This window comes from Heptranchias perlo, chromosome 3, assembly GCF_035084215.1.
Source record: "Heptranchias perlo isolate sHepPer1 chromosome 3, sHepPer1.hap1, whole genome shotgun sequence".
In the NCBI taxonomy this organism is placed as follows: Eukaryota; Metazoa; Chordata; class Chondrichthyes; order Hexanchiformes; family Hexanchidae; genus Heptranchias; species Heptranchias perlo.
Genome location: NC_090327.1, coordinates 31,797,288 through 31,818,026, shown reverse-complemented (window position 1 = coordinate 31,818,026; position 20,739 = coordinate 31,797,288).

The window sequence follows — 20,739 nt, the reverse complement described above, 5'->3', positions numbered from 1 at the left end:
TAGGAAATTTTAAAGTCTTCTCAACTCATGTCCTTCCAAGTCGTTCTATTGTGGGGGGGAGGGATAACAACATTTTGTGGATTGAGAGGACGCAGAGTACTGCAAAGGAGAGTTAGCAATGCACTAATAAGAAAAAGACTTGCGTTTATATAGTGCTTTTCACAACCTCAGGACATCCCAAAGCACTTTACAGCCAATGAGGTACTTTTGAAGTGTAGCCACTGTTCAAATATAGGGAAATGCAGCACCCAATTTGTGCACAACAAGATCCCATGAACAGCAATGAGATATATGACCATCTGTTTTAGTGATGTTGGTTGATGGATAAATGTTGGCCAGAATAGTGGGGAGAACTCCCCTTCTCTTCTTTGAATAATGCCATGGGGTCCTTTACATCTACCTGAGAGGGCAGATGGGGCCTCAAATTTAACAACTCATCCAAAAGACAGCACCTTTCACAACCCTGAACTGTAGCTTGAACCCAGCAACCTCTGACTCAAAGGCAAGAATGCTGCCAAGACCGATTAATGGGTGGATTTTAGAATTTGTACTCCCAACACAGAGCTTCTCTTGCTGAGAGTTGAATATCTGGTCAGGTGCCCCTATTGAGGAGAGGGGATTGGAAAATCATCCCCTGAATTTCTATGCATTCAAATTAATGGTCAGAAAATAAGGGGCAGTGGTCCTGAAAATTTCCCAACCAGTGATCCCTGCGAGTGCCACTCCGCACTGGGAGCGCCCAGTCGAGGAATCAGCCCTATCAGAAATTTCTCATGGACTTTAACGTGTCCTGTTTTAATAGACAGAAAAATCCATAGGAGGTGCTGACTTCCAGTCCCAGGTTTCCCATATGCACTCCTGCCATGCAAAGCCCTTTGCCTGGAGTACAATACCCTATATGATCCGTCAAGAATGTTCCTTCCACAGGCCATGTACGACCCACCGTATCATTGACTCTACTCCAATCATTACTGGGGTGAAATCACAGTGCACAGTATTAGTCACAAAAGTGTTAATACATTCATATCAAATTCCTAACCATTTAAAATAAATAGATTAATATATTCGCTAAAATAGTGGAGGTAGGAATTTCACATATATACATTAATGTATTTGTTACGAGTATTGCACAGTATGATTTCAACCCATTAATTTCCTGATTGACCACTTGTATTAGAATTCCCTGGTCCCCAATGGTGATCAAGCAAAACTCCCGAATATTCACCCATCCTTATATCTCCATTATTCAACCCTGCTGTCCTCCAGACAGCATTCACTCTCCGTGTACCCCACTGTCCTAGCAGCCCTGTGAACATCGGGACCTAATTTCATCTCACTGCCACCTGCTTTATGCTTGTAAACAGGGCGGTAGTAAGAGGAAAAGTATGGGGGTTGGGTGGTGGGGAGGAAAAAGCTGACTTAGTGTTGGAGGTCTGACCTCCATTTCAGCGGCCAGTGTTCTCCCTGGAAACGGGCAGGGGGCACGTTATGATGCAATTTCTGTCCCAATCAGTGCTTCTACTGCTACTTTCTCAACTCGCCTGGGCAGTACAGGTTGGAAGGTGGACCCTTACTGTGCTACTTAAAGGGATCGTTAGCTGCAGGAAGGGAAAGATGGAAGCAGGTCTGGCACTCAGATTTTCTTCTTGGTCTTCCAGGAGTTTTGAGCCTTGAAGGCTTCCTTAAGTTAATTTCCTTGCTTTCCCTGATGCTGAAATGTGCTGCTCTATATACCCACCCCACCTCGATTTTTTTTCAGCCCTCCCCTTTAATGTCCTGTTGTAGGCCCATGATCAACGCCTGCCCCGCTGGATTCCCTACTCTCCCAAACGGCGAACGATTAGCGCTGGCACCTCACCTCCTGCATGCAAATGAGGCCCGATAACCAAAATCAATCGGGCCTCCTGCCAACATCATCGGTCAAGCAAAGAGGTCGCCCCATCCACCGCCCGCCCGTTGTGCATTCAACACGAAAATCATGGAGTATGTCAGGTTTTGTGTCTGTGGGCTACACAGGAGCCTATGATGCACCTCGGGGGCCACAACTAAAGAGTAAATCCTTGTCCCAATAATCTGCACGTACCTCAAGTTGTTGATACCAACAGATCTTGGTATTTTGATTTACGATTTATCTGCCAGTAAGGCAACAGCACTCAGACTTCAGGGAGGTCCTGCCCACAATGTCAGCCTTTTCTATCCAACATGGGCACATCAGGATTGTTTTGGAATCCTCTTAAAGAGAAGCTTTTCTTTGCAACTCTTAGGTTATTTTACCCCACCTCCCAGTCTTGTCTATATTATCCTTGACTTCTGCTGGTTTTCACATGGCACCTTACAAAGAGGTGAGAATGGGTATTCCTTTTGAGAGATTCCAAACATGTGAAATGAGGAACACGGCATCAAAGGGAGAAATAGATGAAAATCTGCGAGCTGTGCACCCATGATTTTCCATTAACGAGGAGGGGGTCAGCAGGATGGAGTGGGATTTCGGGCAGCAGGACGCTGCCAACAGAAATGCATGGGGGCAGTCCCCAGAATAAGGTGATGGGGGAGGGGGGGTGGGAGGCCATTGCAATCGCCATTGGGGAAGAGGGAGGGAAGCTATGAGCGGGGGAAACTTAAGGTTTCCTTGTAGGGCCCAGAGAGCCGTTCCTTCTCTTATTGCCACAATCCTGCCTGCTGCCAGCTTTCACTGGTGACTCCGGCACTTGTCACCACTGCCCCAATCAGCTGTAAAATCACTCAGGGGCCAAATGACGTCATCGGGCCCCAGCATTTAAGTATTGATAAGGTACCCATCTGCCTGCAGCGGGCACCTTCCCCACGACCGGAATCAGCAGGGGTTCAAATGGCAGCAGGTGGGTAAGTAGCTGGTATCACCCGACCGCTATTTTAACCAACTGCCCACCCTGTTCCTAAAATTGGGCCTTATGATTCAGCTTAACGCTCCTGAACTTGAAAGGGACAAAATCGTCGATAGTTCCCATTCCTGATGGGAAACTAGTGACACCCCCTGCTGGAATGTGTGGATGCGAGATGAGGACGCGATCGAACCTGACTGTGATGGACACTATGGTCACTCTTTAGGCTTGAACATGATGAATGGCTTCTTGAATAATGTACCAGAGTGCTGCCAGTGGCTATGAAACCCCAACAAGAGTCAAGGGGGTAATTTTAACTTTGGGAGGTGGTGTAAAATAGGCAATATTGAATTGGCTGTCCATTATGCACTCTGTCTGATCTTGCCTTCCATTGACTTCAATGGATAGGAATTTAATGGTGTATAATGGGCAGCTAATTCATTATCGCCTTTTTATACCATCACTCAAAGTTAAAATTACCCCCCAATTACTTCAGGAGAGGAGGGGAGAACATTTTGGGATAAAAAAAAACACATGTAAATGATTAGTTGAGTTTATACTCCCAAAATTACAAGACTCCACTCCTAGCACGAAGTCTCACTTGACAGAAGCACAGATTTGAGAATGGTCAGCATGTCTATTTCACAACGAGCCTGATTTTCCGTCCATTAGTTTTAATGGCTGGAAAATTATAAGTGCTGTGAATCAGAAATTCTGACCTTCAGATCCAGTTCTCTGATCTGCACTCCCATCGAGTGAGATTTTATGATAGGAATTTTTGACCTAATACTTATGGCTGCATACAGAGACATATCTATTCCCAGTCAGAATGGAGATGATTGAGAAACTCCCCTGTCAATCACGCCTGGAGACCGGACTGCTGTAAGTGACTGGGATTGATTTTACGCACATAATTTGTATGTAACTATCCTCCACTCACTGCATTTTGCTGGAGAAATCATCCTGCTTTTATAGGGAGACATTGCTGTAGTTTAGGTGATGAGTTCCATTTGTTGTAATTCGTACAAACTCATTTTAAAAAGACTCTGTAGACTGTTTGCAGTCGTGCACTGTTCAAACAGACTCTGTTTGCTGAGTAAATAGACTTTGTTTGCTGTAAAATACACTGTTTGCTGTGAGTCCCGCCGTAAGTCCTGCACTGCCTCCAACACATTGGCTGACATAGTGGTGTCAGTAGACACTCGGAATATTTATAGCTTAGATACACAATACAGGGTATATAGTTAATGTAGCTCTGCATGGGCAGGTTGAAGCATTGCAGTATGTGGCGCTTACCCTTGTAAGACATAGCCCTTTTAAATGGCACTTGCAATGCTGAGAGATTGGTAAATTAAATTGTCTACAATTTGTTTGAAGACTGGTTGCTGCTCATAGTGTCTCTGAGCACTCATTCAGAACTGGATTCTCTGTCCAAAGATCAACCAGACTGCTATGTACCTTTAGGAACCATAGTCCAGTACTACAGCAGTGCACTATCTGACTCCTGGGGGGTAATTTTAACCCCCAAGGATGGGTGGGTGAGGGGCGGGTGGGAAGATAAAAATTGTAAAAATGTAAAACCCGACCCAAACCCACTTCCAACCCACCCACTTCCGGTTTTAACAGAGACGGGTCGAGGGGCAAGTGACCAACCTGCTCTCGGGGGCAGGCCGGTCAGTAAAATATTTTAAGGAGGCCATGAGCCTCCATTTTAACAGTGTTTTCATTTTTAACTCCTGGGGGTCGGGATTCCCGGGTCGTCTGCTTCCCGCAACGTAAGAGGAGGTGAGAAGGGATCAGCAGGTAAGTGCCTTTATTGCACTGCTTGAGGGCCAGGAGGATCAGGAGTGTTTCCTCCAGGCCCGAAAAGCTCACCACGCGATCGGCCAACCACCCCCCCCCACCATGCCCGACCTCCCTGATCTATCCACGCCCCATGTCTCCTCCCCCCTCCCCTCCACGATGTTCCACCCCTCTGATATCTCCAACACCACCACTATGTCTATCCCCCCACTGCCGCCGGTGTCTCCGGCCATCTCCATCCTTCCATGACCGACCCACCTCTCCGATATTCAGCCCCAAGCCATCCGCTTCCCGGATATTTTCTTGTCCGACAGGCAGCAAGCCTGTCAATCTGGCTGGCTGTCAGGCGGGAAACCTGCTGAAAAAATTTGAAAGACATCCTGATGTCAAAATCGGCAGGACTTCCGGGAATCCCATACTTCTGGGCTTCCGGTCTGGAAATGCTGACCGCAGCCCCCCCCCCACCCCGCCCGCTCTCCATGGCTTGGAGCAAAAATCCAGACCCTGGAACCTGTTCATCACTGATGAATGTACAAGCCGGTTGCTTTAGTAGCGGCCTTGATAGCAGCTCTGTTCAGTGATTACCTCTCATTTATTCTCTTTCTCTGTTTCCACCTCTCTCTTACTCTGTTGTTGCTTTTTATATTGACTGCAGTCGATGAGACATTTGTGGCTCTCCCTCAGTCGGTTGCACTCCATAGATAAACACTAGGTTGTTCCCTTGCCGTAACTTTGGCAGAAAATCAGTGGAAACCCAATAGATATGGCATAAACATCCGGCTATACCATTTCTCCAGGATCTGTGTCGATCTTCCACCAAAGTTACGAGATCAGGAGAAACCCAGAAGAAATTACTGGTGTAAGGGAAGTGACAGCAGCATAGACTCATGAAAATGTTGAGTTAAAGGAACTAGTTTCAGGAAGGTAAAGACGGGGGTGCTGATCCCCTCTGCAATTGCACTGATTCAGCAACTAGGGGCTCAATTTTCAAATGAAAGTCCGGGGGCGGGCAGCGAAAATCGGGAAAATCCCGAGCAGGTAAGAAACCCAGATCCATCCCGCCGACTTACATAAACGCATCTGTGTGCTCGCGGAGTTCTGGAATCCGGAAGCAATTAAAGCCGGCGGGACAATATTTAAAGAAGCAACAAATACCTGAGGTACTTAAGGTACTTTATTTGTTACATAGTAGATAGTTACAATGATTTTCAACTTACCTGTGCAGCTTTCCCACGGCTTCCGATTCACAACTGGTGAAGGGCCGGATCAGGCAAAAATAAACTAAATTAATTTAATAAAATAACATTTCACAAAGTTAAAAAAATAAATAAACCTATCTTTCGAATGATCTCACCTTCACCCCCCCTGCTCCAATGTCCAATATCTCCCCGCCCCCGATGTCTCACCCCCTGATGTCTCACCCCCTGATGTCTCCTCCCCTCCGACGATGTCCGATTCTCCCCCCCGATCTCTGTCCCCCACTCTGATCTTTGTGCCCCCCCCCACGCTCTGTTCCAGCACCCGATGACATCTCTCTCTCTCTCTTTCTCCACACCCCCACTCTGGCGTTGCAGCTCCTGTCGGCAGCCAGCCTGTCAATGGGGAAAGGTACGTTTTTTTAATTCAGGTTTGCCACGCGCCCATTGACACCCCCCACCCCCCTCCCCCACCCCCACTGCTATCCAGCTGCCTTTTTAAAATTGAGCCCTAGGTGTCCCACTTTCACATTGGAGAGCAGCTCAACCGAGGGAAGCATGGCAAACTCTTTCCAGACAGGAACAGCAAAAATGGCAATATAAAAATGTCTTATGTACTTTTCTTAATTTATCTCTTTGCCTTTTTATGAGTCACAAGAACATAAATAAACATGGAATGAGAAAAAGTTCATTCGGCTCATCAAGCTCATTCTGACCTTGTACAATCCAGTGCATCATAGTCTCTGCCAATCCATTGAATCTTTTAAAGAAAGGTTCTTTAAAGCACATCGCTACATCCCTCTCTCCGCCCTAATTATTCTTTGCCATGTTTCATGATTTTTGATCATTTTTTCTTCATGGCAAGCACTTTGGGATTGAATTACATTTAAGAGTTGTGTTTTGAAACAAAGCGAATTCACACAGGTTTAAAATCGAAAGCCATGGGCTTCCAGCATTGAAGATGCACCTTAAAGCCAGATGAGCCAGTTTGTGAAGCGCCTTAGCTCACAATCTATTTCAAACTTCTACAGTGAGGGTCCATTGTCTCGTCCGAGGCCCATTAGCCTCACAATGATTGTCGTGGGGATGGGGGTTGGGATAGGGAAGGGGGGATTAATATCGAGGCCATATTATCAGTCTTGGATATTCTGCTTTCAACCGATACCGCCAGAAATTCATGGCCAATGTCCAATGGTTGGATAGTCATGGGCATAGCGTACCTGAATTTCCAATAAGAGCTGCTGACAGGTGAGACTCATTGCTTGTAAAGTTATCCCTATAAGATACATGTGCTGATGGCCTGGTATCTGCAAATTTTTCAGATGATATAAAAATTAGAAGCGGAGCAAATAATGGGTAATAATACCATCAGATTTTGAAGAACTTTTAGGAAAGTGAGCTAGTTGACAGCCTTTGCAGCGCAATGTGGGTAAATGTAAATATAAAATGATTAGATTGAGAACAAGGAAGCAAATTAGAGAGTATGAATTGAATGGAACAGATTTTCAGCACTGAATAGGGAAAGGGATTTAAACATTATTACGAAATAAACATGTTTGAAAGCCTTAGCGATTTTAAAAAAACAAACACCGTACTGGCTACAATAGAAGAGAAATAGAAAATGAATCAGAAGAGCTCTTCTTGTTACTGTATCAAGCTCCGTTAGATCCCATTTGAAGTACTGTGTGCACTCACCTTACCATAGCAAGGATAATATGGTTCTGCAGAGGGTGCAACTTAAGGCACTAAAGATAATATCAAGACTCTGGAATCTTCTGTGAAAAAAGATTAAGCAGTTTGGGTTTGAGGAAATGTTGAGGTGGCTTGAGGTTTCAAGATTCTGAAGGGCATTCATTGATAAAACTGACCCAGTCAAATTGATCACACTGACAAATGGCTCAAAAGTTAAGAAAAAGACTTGCATTTATATAGCACCTTTCACGACCTCAGGACGCCCCAGAGCACTATTGAAGTGTAGTCACAATGTTGGAAAAGCAACAGCTAATTTGTGCACAGTGGGGTCCCACAAACAGCAGTGAGATAAACAACCAGATCATCTGTTTTAATGATAAATATTAGCCAGGGCACCAGGGAGAACTCCCTGCCTCTCTTCAAATAGCACCATGAGGATCTATTTACATCCACCTGAGGGGGAAGATGGGGCCTTGGTTTAACATCTCATCTAAAAGACAGCACCTCCAACTGTGTAGCACTCCCTCAGCATTACACTGAAGTGTCAGCCTAGATTATGTGCTCAGATCTCTGGAGTAGGGATTGAACCCACAACCTTCTGATTCGAGAGGTGACGGTGCTACCACTGAGCCACGGCTCATACCATAAAAGGTAAATTTAGAAATATGTAGAGCCCTCTAGGAACTCCAGGTGCATATTTTGGAAATTTGAGTGCGGAGGAAGAACTTGTGGGGCCTGCTGACCTCTACTCCCAAATACCCACACATTTTAAATTTGTAAATATTGCTGTTAGGAGACAATTGGGAGTAAACAGGAATTCAGCTGGAACATCTTCACCCAAAGAGTAACAGACTTGCAGAATAGGTTACCAGCTAGTTCATTAAAACAAATAGTATCAATGATTTCAAGAGGCAATTCGATATTTCGGTGCTTGAAGGATATGGTGAGAAGGCGAGTAGATAGAGTTCAAATCAAGTGAAAAGGGACAGGTTTGGAGTATACCTTTTTGGGTTTAAATTGAATGCTACAAAAGTCTGATGTGCCTTGGGGTGTTTTACTATTAAAGGTGCTATATAAATGCAAGTTGTTGTTGTTATTGCTTCATGCTTCTTGCTTCATTGGAGAAATATGGCAATAAACACCACATTGTATTTTGCATTAAATCCACTGGGCTCAATTTTCAAGGCATCTATTGATGGTGGGCCGACACTGAGTGAGGAGAGAATCAGGCTAGGCCTTGGCCTTGAGGCCTCCAAGGTAGAATAGCCTAGACATTCACGCTCTGGAATCAGACGGGAAGAACAGCCACCAGGTTGATGTCACGGTGGGCTGCAGGCACCTGTGGGACCGGATCCTGGCACCGAGCCAGGAACGGAGAAAGGAAAAGTACGGACTAAGAGAACAAAAGAAAAGAGGCTGATAGACGCTGCAGAGCCCACAGCTTGGCCTGTCCTCCGCTCTGAGTGCAAAGTTTCTCAGGTTAACCTTTTTTTTTCAGAAAGTTAAAACCTAGAGAGTCAGCAGGATTAGGTTTTTTTTTAGGTTTTTTTTTCAACTGTTCTCACAGATCTCAGCACTGGGAGACTGTCAGCCTGTGAAATCCGTCCTTAATGCGGTGTAAGATTGGATTCCTACTGCCCCATCATGACACCAAATGTGCAATTTGCACAATATTCTGAAATATAAGTCTGAAATCACTGAACTTGATATATTGCCTTTGCTTTCGCCAGCAAACCGTTTTGGTCCCCCCGTGTCTTTTGATATCCATTGAAATACATTGAATATTTCAGACATTTTTTAGCGATTATATATACATTTAAAAAAATCCCAAAACTCCATTCTGTCAGGTCATGTGGGAAGTCCTTCATGCAAGAAAACCTCACTGTCCTGTCATTTTAGAAATACTAGATTCATGTTTTAGTGTAGTTTGGCGGATAAGACTGGCTTGCTGTTTATAGAGCCGCGTTCTCATATTAACACAATTTTTTAAACTGTGTTTTGTATGGAGAGGGATGGCTTATGCTGGTCAAGGTGAGGGTTACACCCAGTTACATCGAGTTACATCAAGTCTACAGCACAGAAACAGGCCATTCGGCTCAAATGGTCTATGCCGGCATTTATGCTCCCCCATGCGTCCTCCCTCCCTACTTCATCTAACCCTATCAGCATTCCCTTCTATTCCTTTCTCCCTCGTGTGCTTATCTAGCTTCCCCTTAAATGCATCTATACTATTTGCCTCAACTACTCCTTATGGTAGCAGGTTCCACATTCTTACCACTTTTTGGATAAATAAATTTCTTCTGAATTCCCTATTGGATTTATTAGTGACTATTTTATATATATGACCTCTAAGTTTGGACTCCCCCACAAGTGGAAACATTTTCTCGACATCTAGCCTATCAAACTCTTTCATTATATTAAAGACGTCTATCAATCATCTCTCAGCCTTTGCTTTTCTACAGAAAAGAGCCCCAGCCTATTCAGCCTTTCCTGATAAGGATATCCTCTCAGTTCTGGTATCATCTTTGTGAATCTTTTTTGCACCTTCTCCAATGCCTCTATATCCTTTTTATAATATGGAGACCAGAACTGTGCACAGTACTCCAAGTGTGGTCTAACCAAGGTTCTCTACAAGTTTAACATAACGTCTCTGCTTTTCAATTGTATCCCTCTAGAAATGAACCCCAGTGCTTGGTTTACCTTTTTTATGGCCTTATTAACCTATGTCGCTACTTTTAATGTTTTCTGTATCTGTACCCCCAGATCCCGGTGCTCCTCTACCCCATTTAGACTCTTATTTTCCAAGCAGTATGTGGCCTCCTTATTCTTTCTTCCAAAATGCACCACCTCACACTTATCTATATTGAAATTCATTTGCCAATTACATACCCATTCTGCAAGTTTATTAATGTCTTCTTGTATTTTGACACATTCTTCTTTTGTATTAACTATAACCCTCAAATTAGTGTCATCCGCAAATTTTGAAATTGTACTTCTGATTCCTGAGTCCAAATCGTTAATGTAAATTGTGACCAACAGTGGTCCCAGCAATGACCCCTGTGGAACACCACTTCCCACCTTTTGCCAGTCTGAATAGCTACCCTTAACCCCTACTCTCTGTTTTCTGTTTTGTAGTCAGCTTGCTATCCATTTTGTTACCTGTCCCCTGACTCCACACGCTCTGACTTTAGTCATGTGTCTACAATGCGGTACCTTATTGAAGGCCTTTTGAAAGTCCAAATATATTATACCTACTATGTTACCTTTATCTACTCTTTCTGTTACTTCTTCAAAGAATTCAATAAAGTTGGTCAAGCATGACTTTCCCTTCTGAAATCCGTGCTGACTATTCTTTATTATATTTTGGTTTTCTAGATATTTCTCTATTACATTTTGAGTAAAGATTCCATTAACTTTCCTACCACCAACGTTAAGCTAACTGGTCTATAGTTCCCTGGACTTGTTCTATCTTCCTTTTTAAATATAGGAATAATATTAGCTGTCCACCAGTCCTTTGGCACTACTCCCTTTTCTAATGAATTTGTATATATATATATATATATCTAATAGTGCCTCTGCTATCTCTTTCCTAACTTCTTTTAATATGTGCGAATGTAATCCAATCTAAACGCGAATGTTTGTGTTGGGGTAATTAAATATTTCAGGCACGCCTTGTCTACATCAAACATTCTCAAGTTACCAGTACCATTCTGTTTGATTGTACCCACAGTATGTTATGTCTCCTTGGTTTCTCTGTGGCTTTTGATGCGGTCAACCACACCGTCCTCCTTCACCACCCCTCCTTCATGGTCCACTGCCCTTTCACAGTTCCATTCCTACCTGTCTCAATGCTGTCAGCATATCTCCTGGAATGGTTTCCCCCCACCATGTTCTATCCTTGGTTCCCTCCTATCTCTCATCTATATTATGTCACCTGGCAATATTAGCCATAGGGTCAGCTTTTGTATGTACACTGTCAATACTCAATCTTACCCCCGTACTACCACTCTTGATTCCATGACTATTATTACTTCACCTCTCTTTCCTCCTTTAAGACACTGCTTAAAACCTACCTCTTTGACCAAGCATTTGGTCACCTGTACTAATGTCTCCTTCTTTGGCTCGGTGTCACCTTTTGTCTGATTACGGTCCTGTGAAGCACCTTGAAACATTTAACTTTGTTACAGGCGCTATATAAATGCAAGTTGTTGTTGTTGTTACTACCACACTGCCTAACTGCTATGAAATCATGACTAAACCAAAGCTTTCTGTAGTTCAACCTTGGCAAGACCAAACATATCCTGATTGACCCCTGCCACAAACTCTGCATCTTAGTCTATCCCTCCCCTTCCTGGAAAACTGATCAAACTCAATGCAAGTCTGTACAAGCTCAGTGTCCCACTTGACCCTGAGCTGAGCTTCAAATGCCAAATCCAATCCAGAACTAAAACTGCTTACTTGTATCTCTAAAATATCACCCGTCTCTGTCCTTACCTTGCCTCCACAACTGCTGAAATCTGCACTCACCTCATTGTCATTTCCAGATTTGACTTATCCTCACCAGTTTCCAGTACCACATCAAATTCAAAATATTTAATGTTGTTTACATATCATTCTACAGCCTCACTCCTCCCAATCTCTGCAATCTCCTCCTGACTCTTCCAACTTTGATCTCTTCTGTCTTCCACCTGCTGCCCTCCCCCCACCCCCCACCTCCCTGAACTCCACCATTGGTGACAAAATCTTCATCCCTCACACCCTGGGCCTCTCTTCCTAAACACCTGTCTTACTACATCTCTCCCCACTCTTCAAAGCCTCCTTAAAACCTATCTGTTCAACAGCACCTTCACCCTCTCCCAAATGTACCTCCTACTCGAGCTTGGGTCTGACCTCCAACTTTGAAGATTTGCTACATTAAATAAAAATGAAAGTTATTTTAAAGCACAGTTAGATGCAGAGTAAAGCTCTTTCTACTCTGCCCAACAATGTACCATGGCCCCAATCTCAGAACAACATCCATCAGTGTATCCTACATCAGCCATGCTATAGCCTCTCTCCATGTGATTGCCAATTTAGTGCTAACATAGGATCAGCTTTGTGCTATGTACCCACACACACTAATTGTGAATGTCCAAACTTATTTCACATAGGAACCTTACAGTCAACAGACAGATGGGACTCCCAAACCATTAGTCTAGGCTAATGAGATTTGAAAGCAGGTTTCAAAGGTGGAAAATCAACACCTAACACACCGTATCATCCAGTTCCCACAAACAATTAAGAGACTAAAGGACAAATATTGCAGTACTTAGATGTGAGTCTGGTTAACCGTGGAGTATCTAATGTGTCATAGATTTGCACCCACATACCATTCCATAGAAATTATAATTAGGACTGTACATTTTTTAGAGGTGCATTTTTTGTACGGAAATATAAGACTGAAATCTCTGAACTTGATATATTGACTGGGTTTTTCCAGCAAGCTATTTTTGCTCCAGCCATTTTTGAGAGAGACACAATTATAGAATCATAGAAAGGTTACAGCTCGGAAGGAAGCCATTCGGCCCGTCGAGTCCATGCCGGCTCTTTGCAAAGAGCATTCCAGCCAGTCCCACTGCCCCGCCCTATCCCTGTAGCTCTGCAAATTTTCTCCTTTCAAGTAGTTATCCAGTTCACTTTTCAAAGCCATGATTGAATCTGCCTCCACCACCCCCTCAGCCAGTGCATTCCAGATCCTAACCACTCGCTGTGTAAAAATGTTTTTCTTCATGTCACCTTTAGTTCTTTTATCAATCACCTTAAATGAATTAATTTCATAGAAGTCTCGAAAATCTAAGTAAGACATTTTTATTTAATTCAGCGGGACCGTCCATCTTTGTGGAACTTCTGGGACTACATACAGGGATAAAGGGAGCTATTATAGAATCATAGAATCATAGAAGTTACAACATGGAAACAGGCCCTTCGGCCCAACATGTCCATGTCACCCAGTTTATACCACTAAGCTAGTCCCAATTGCCTGCACTTGGCCCATATCCCTCTATACCCATCTTACCCATGTAACTGTCCAAATACTTTTTAAAAGACAAAATTGTACCCGCCTCTACTACTGCCTCTGGCAGCTCGTTCCAGACACTCACCACCCTTTGAGTGAAAAAAATTGCCCCTCTGGACCCTTTTGTATCTCTCCCCTCTCACCTTAAATCTATGCCCCCTGGTTATAGACTCCCCTACCTTTGGGAAAAGATTTTGACTATCGACCTTATCTATGCCCCTCATTATTTTATAGACTTCTATAAGATCACCCCTTAACCTCCTACTCTCCAGGGAAAAAAGTCCCAGTCTGTCTAACCTCTCCCTGTAAGTCAAACCATCAAGTCCCGGTAGCATCCTAGTAAATCTTTTCTGCACTCTTTCTAGTTTAATAATATCCTTTCTATAATAGGGTGACCAGAACTGTACACAGTACTCCAGGTGTGGCCTCACCAATGCCCTGTACAACTTCAACAAGACATCCCAACTCCTGCATTCAATGTTCTGACCAATGAAACCAAGCATGCTGAATGCCTTCTTCACCACCCTATCCACCTGTGACTCCACTTTCAAGGAGCTATGAATCTGTACTCCCAGATCTCTTTGTTCTATAACTCTCCCCAACGCCTTACCATTAACGGAGTTATAGGAATTCTTTTCATACCAAGGATTATTAGAATATTGAATTCATCACCACAAGAGGCTCTGGAAGCGAAGTCAACCATATCATTTAAAAGGAAAAATAATGAAGACTACAGGAAAAAAGCCGGGAAATGGGATTAGAGTAAGCAGGTGCAATGTGGAGCTAGCACCGGCTTAGGCACAATGGCAAATGGCACTTCTGTGGCAAAATTTCTATAATTCTATATAAAATAAATGTGCAAATTGCCACTTAGATACAGCTAATTAAAGAATCATTTTGTCATTATTACAGAGCCCAGAAAGCGAGCTAAAGAGGGATATGGGCCAAATGCAGGCAATTGGGACGAGCTTAGTGGTATAAACTGGGCGACATGGACATGTTGGGCCGAAGGGCCTGTTTCCATGTTGTAAACTTCTATGATTCTATGATTCTATGTGCAAAACAAATTCCCAATCACATAGATAACGGGGAAATATATATTCACCCCTACTTTTCAGAAGATGCTAATTTTTGTCTGGGATACAGTTTCATGGATGCGAGCCACTCTCCAGTACCTCACCCAAATCACTATTCTTTAATTATGAGCTTAGACAGTAAATGTCGATGGGCAGATCCTGTCCTTAGCTGAAGCCCCTCACATACGTTTTACAGCAGGCGTCACCGAACATATGGACATATAAAAATGACGGGCGGAAAAAGACCAGGTGGTCCATCAAGCCTGCCGCACACTCATGATGCCTGGAGGATCATGACTAGACAGTTCGTACCCCCTGCCCCTGCAGCCATGTAATGTCCTGGAAGAGGCAAAAAGAGAAAAAAAAACAGGGCCAATAAGGGAAAAAAAAATCTGGAAAATTCCTCTCTGATCCCCTCGGGCGACCAAAACCAGTCTAGGAGATCACATTGACCATGCGTACGTTAACTGTTAATTCACTTAACTTTTATATGTTGCAAACTCTGTCCCAGCCAAGACCCGGTCCAGCTCCCTCTTGAAGGCATGCAGAGAGTTCAGCCGCATGAGCTGGCAATACGTTCCAGAGGCTCACTACTCTTGTAAGAATTCTGGGAATTCCACCTTTTCCCTGAGTATGTAAAACTTTGGCCATTGATTAAAATCCTAAGATGGAAGGATAGGTGAGAGGTCACCAGACGAATCAACAACACACACAGTGGAATGTGGGAGAATTACTGTTTCAGACATGTCTCTGTTATAATGCAAAATCTACAGCAGGTGGTCAACGATCAGAAAGGCGGTAGGCCATTGAAAGAGGCAACTGCTCCAGACATGGTGGGGCCATATCTTTGTTTTAAGGAAAAACCGATCAACACGTAGGACATTGGATACAAAAGGACCCTTGTGTGGCAAGTACTCTACAAATCTGAATTAACAATGTCCCATCGAGAAAAGCAATTGCAACATGAAGAGAGACCATCAAAAGCCATCAAAGATTCTTAAGGACTTTGTAAGAACTGTTTAAACAGACATGAAGTGCCTCATTTAAGCAGTCATGGACATTCATCCACCGACCTTCGGGTAAGCATACTCCAAGGCGGCCTTCGAGACACACGACAACGCAAAATCGTCGAGCAGAAATTGATAGCCAAGTTCCGCACCCATGAGGACGGCCTCAACCGGGATCTTGGGTTCATGTCATGCTACACGTTACCCCACCAGCGAACAAATGTTATCTGTTTTTAATATAACGGGTCAGTTGCTGTCTTTTCTATGTTTCTACCTCTCTATCTCTGTTTTTTTTTGTTTGTTGTTTTTTTTGGTGATTTGTATATTCTGAGACCTTGCAGGTAACACCTGTCTGTCTGCACACTGATTGCCTTGGCAACGGGCAGTTGAAAAAACTGTCTGTAATCACCAAGCATTGTTCTGTGAATTATAAATGTGATTTCATTTCGAGGATTTCATTTCGACATCGTTCACCTGAGGAAGGAGGAAGCCTCCGAAAGCTTGTGAATTTAAAATAAAATTGCTGGACTATAACTTGGTGTTGTAAAATTGTTTACAATTGTCAACCCCAGTCCATCACCGGCATCTCCACATCATTTAAGTGACGAAGACCATTGTAAGAGGAGGGGTGTATAAGTGGAAACTCGAAACCCCTCTCTCTCTCTTGCTCTTGCTTTTGCTCTTGTGTTGTCTCTCTTGTTCTGCCTGTCTCTTGTTTTGCAGTCTTGCTTTTGCTCTGGCTTGTTCTGCTCCTCTTGTTCTGCCTGTCTCTTGGTTTGTTCTCTTGCTTTTGCTCTTGTTCTGCCTCTCGCTTGTTTTGCAGCCTTGCTTTTTGCTGTCTCTTGGTTTGCACTCTCCAGGGAGGAGAGCAGCTTCCAATGAAACCAACGAACCCTACGTGAGAGAACCGGTCAGCCAGACCTGCAAGTGCAAAGGATTGGTGAGCCCCGACCATACATGTGTGTGTGTGTGTGTGTGTGTGTGTGATAGGTGTCTCCAGGGTCCCCATCAACCTCTTAATTTAGTGGGATAAAGTACTGTAGTGGGTGTGTGTAACTCAATGTACTGTGTAGGACCGTTTGTATCGTTATTTTCTTCGTGTTGACGGTATAATAAAATCAACATTCCAATTCAATTCAAACACCGAGTTTGTGTGTTCTCTGTGCTATTTGACTGCATGATCCATCACCGGGTGCATTAGCGTAAGTCCCGTTTTCCTGAACCCCCGATCCGTGAGGTATAAGTGTTCCTTGGCTAGACCGGGGACCAGATATCTGAACAGATCAATAGGGTGAGAACAACCCCAGAACACCCTACGCTCTCTGGCAAATGAAGATCCGCCTAACATCTAGCCTATTCCTACCTTTGCGTAGTTTAAATGCATGTCCCCTGGTCCTCCCCATTCTGTCAAACTGAAATAATCTATTGCTAGACACGCAATCCAGCCCTTTGGTTATTTTCAATACCTCTAGCAGGTTAGCAGATAGGGATTAGGAGTGGAAGCCCTAGCAGATTTTTCCCTTCCTAATCGTAGTAGTCTAACTGCTAAAGTGACTGAGGAGGAAACATGTTCTATTAATTCTACAGAATGTCACATAGTACTAAAGGTTATAAAGAGAGTGACACCTGGACACTCACTTCTTGTTGCACTGTGCTTTTTTGTTATAATAAAAACAGCAGACATGTCTGTAATGATGTGATAGCAGACATTTTGTGTAAAGCTTCCCCTGCTGGAACATCATAAAGTTCAATGCCAATGACTTCATGCATGGGGAGCACTGCCGATGATTCATAGTCCCCATTTATGGTATCAGTTGGGCAGAAAATCTTGATATCGGGGATGAAATTGGTCTTGGCCTGTAGCGCAAAACAGGCAATTGTCATTAACTACAATGGAAAAGAAAATCGGGCGGCGTGTGAAACGGGTGGCTGACTTGCTATTGTCCATTTTGCGCCTTTTCAATGGTCATCTTTAAATTGAGAAACCTGCGTGAAAGATAGAAGCCCACTACGACAAATACAAAAAGTAGGAGAATAAGTAAAGTAAATCAAGTTTTATACTTTTTGATGGTATGCCGAAGACATGAAAGACCAAGGGAGAAGATGAGAGCAACCAGAATGATTGAAGGGATGGAGGAATTGAATTATGAGGAACAATTAAGTAAATTGGGCATGTTCTTACTGGAAAAGAGAAGGTTCAGAGGTGATATAGGATTCTAAAGGGACTAGATAATGTAAACCATGGCTTGTGCTTGAAGTGGGGTAAATCCAAAACTAATCTGAGAACAATATTTCAGTGAGCGGGTAGTCAATCTATGGAACAGACACTATAGGGAGATAGTGGAAGCTATTAGTGTTGATTCATTCAAATGCAAATTAGAAAATTACATTTTAGGAAAAAGTATATGAGTAATTTGAGACATGACAAGTGTAGCATGCTTGGGAGGAAAAAGATGGCTTTGGACCTATGGTTCCCAAAGCTCTCCACCACTGGAGTTTTCCTCATATCATTTCTGGGTGTGTTGTAGACTAATTGATTGCTATGATTAGTCAACACCTCCGTTATCGTTGTGTCATACAACTACCTGGATAGTAGAAGGCAAACTAGATGGATCGTGGGTTTTTTTGTCCAGCAATTTTATTGTGCTATGTGTTTCCAGATGTCCTGGAAAAGAAAGGGTTCAAGTCAGAGATGATGCAATGAGTCATGACAAACATCGTGGGATATAAAGAGGAGTAAGGGTGTCTAAGATGGTGTATTTGGACATTACGAGAGACAAGAGAGGAAAATTCAGAGGAACGAATGAATTTGGAGCAGTGTCGTCATTGACACCAGGGACTGTGTTGACACTGTTCATTCTTGTGTTTAACTTTCATCATGGCCTCTCCCCTTTCTATTTCCGTAATCTTCTCCAGCCCTACCACCTCCCTTGAACTCACAATTCCTTTGACTCTGACTTCTTGTGCATCACTCCACACCGTTCGTCCCACTATTGGCGACTGTGCCTTCAGCCAAATAAGCCTCGCACTCTGGAATTCTATTCCGAAACCCCTCTGCCTCTACATCTCGCTCTTCTCCTTTAAGACTCTCCTTAAAAGTCACCTTTTTGACCAAGCTTTTGGCCCTCCTATCTAACATCTCCTTCTTTGGCTTGTCGTTCGTTTTTTGGATTACACTTCTGTGAAGCGCTTTGAGTTGTTTTTCTATGTTAAAGACACTATATATATATATATATATATATACAAGTTGTTGTTGTTGGCAACAACACAGCACAAAACTGCCCATAACGCAGCACAGACTTAAGCTTTATTGTCCATTTTGCTTAGAAATGTGACAAGGATGGCTAGTTTGGGAAATGCTAGAAATGTCACGTTGGTGCAGTATGGGATGCTCTTCGGAGATTGTGGTTGAAACACATAAGGGGGTTGATTTCCTTTGTGTACTTTAAGCAGCAAGATTGTAAACACAATTATAAAGAACGCTTTACAATTTTGCTACACAAAGCACGCAGGGGAAATCTTTCCCCGTTGTTGGAGCACAACACAGTAGGAGGAGCTTTAATCTACACCTGACCTGGAAGCTGTATGAGGATGACGCTGGATTGGAAAAAAAACGAATAGAAGAATGATTCCAATCCGCCAGCAATCAGTAGGTCAAAAATGTGAAAAAAAGGTTGCTTGCTTGGCAATGTGACTTTTCTTTTATTAATAGACTTGTATTCAAATCTAAATTTGTTTCATTGCTGCCACAGGGAGAGTAAAGAATAATGCAATAAAATGAATTTCATTAGGTAAGCTCATTTAATGGTCCGAAGGGATCATTTTTCAAGCTGATATGTTATTTTTAAACTCCCCTGGTGTTTATAACACCTGCCTCGTACAGATATAACAGCGTAACACCACATCTTTAGAGCTGGCAGCATCTTTCAGGAGTGAGTAATTTTATATCCATAACCGATTACTAGACAGTAATCTCATCGAGGGGTTCAGGCAACATCATAATTGAACAGGTTTATAACTGTCATCTAAATCCTGAGGTGGGATTACTGTTCGGGAATCACTCCCAGCAATCCGTTATTTCACAGGATGCACAGCAGTGTCTTTCACTCCGTTTTCTTTTTGCTAAGAGCTATAATGTTACGATGTCGCATATATGGGCTACTGTCAGTACTCTGACATGCTGCACTGCAGAATGATGGGACTTTGGCCTACACTGCAACTTCTAACACTGGGGGGTGGAGGAGGGGAATATTCTTGTGTGTGTATCTGCAACAAAATTCTAAACCTATTTACAGAGAATAGGTGTATAATTTTCTACTTACATGACCTCGTCCTCACCAAACTACCTGTCGCAAATGCATCTGCCCATGACAGTATTGGTAGGAGTGACCACCGCACAGTCCTCGTGGACACGAAGTCCCGTCTTCGCACTGAGGACACCATCCAACGTGTTGTGTGGCACTACCACTGTGCTAAATGGGATAGACTCAGAACAGAACTAGCAGCTCAAAACTGGGCATCCATGAGGCGCTGTGGGCCATCAGCAGCAGCAGAATTGTATTCCAGCACAATCTGTGACCTCATGGCCCAGCATATTTCTCACTCTACCATTACCAATGAGCCAGGGAATCAACCCTGGTTCAATGAGGAGTGTAGAAGAGCATGCCAGAGGCAGCACCAGGGGTACCTAAAAATGAGATGCCAACCTGGTGAAGCTACAACTCAGGACTACATGCATGCTAAACAGTGGAAGCAACATGCTATAGACAGAGCTAAGCGATTCCACAACCAACGGATCAGATCAAAGCTCTGCAGTCCTGCCACATCCAGTAGCGAATGGTGGTGGACAATTAAACAACTAACGGGAGGAGGAGGCTCTGCAAACATCCCCATCCTCAATGATGGCGGAGTCCAGCACGTGAGTGCAAAAGACAAGGCGGAAGCGTTTGCAACCATCTTCAGCCAGAAATGCCGAGTGGATGATCCATCTCAGCCTCCTCCCGATATCCCCACCATCACAGAAGCCAGTCTTCGGCCAATTCGATTCAC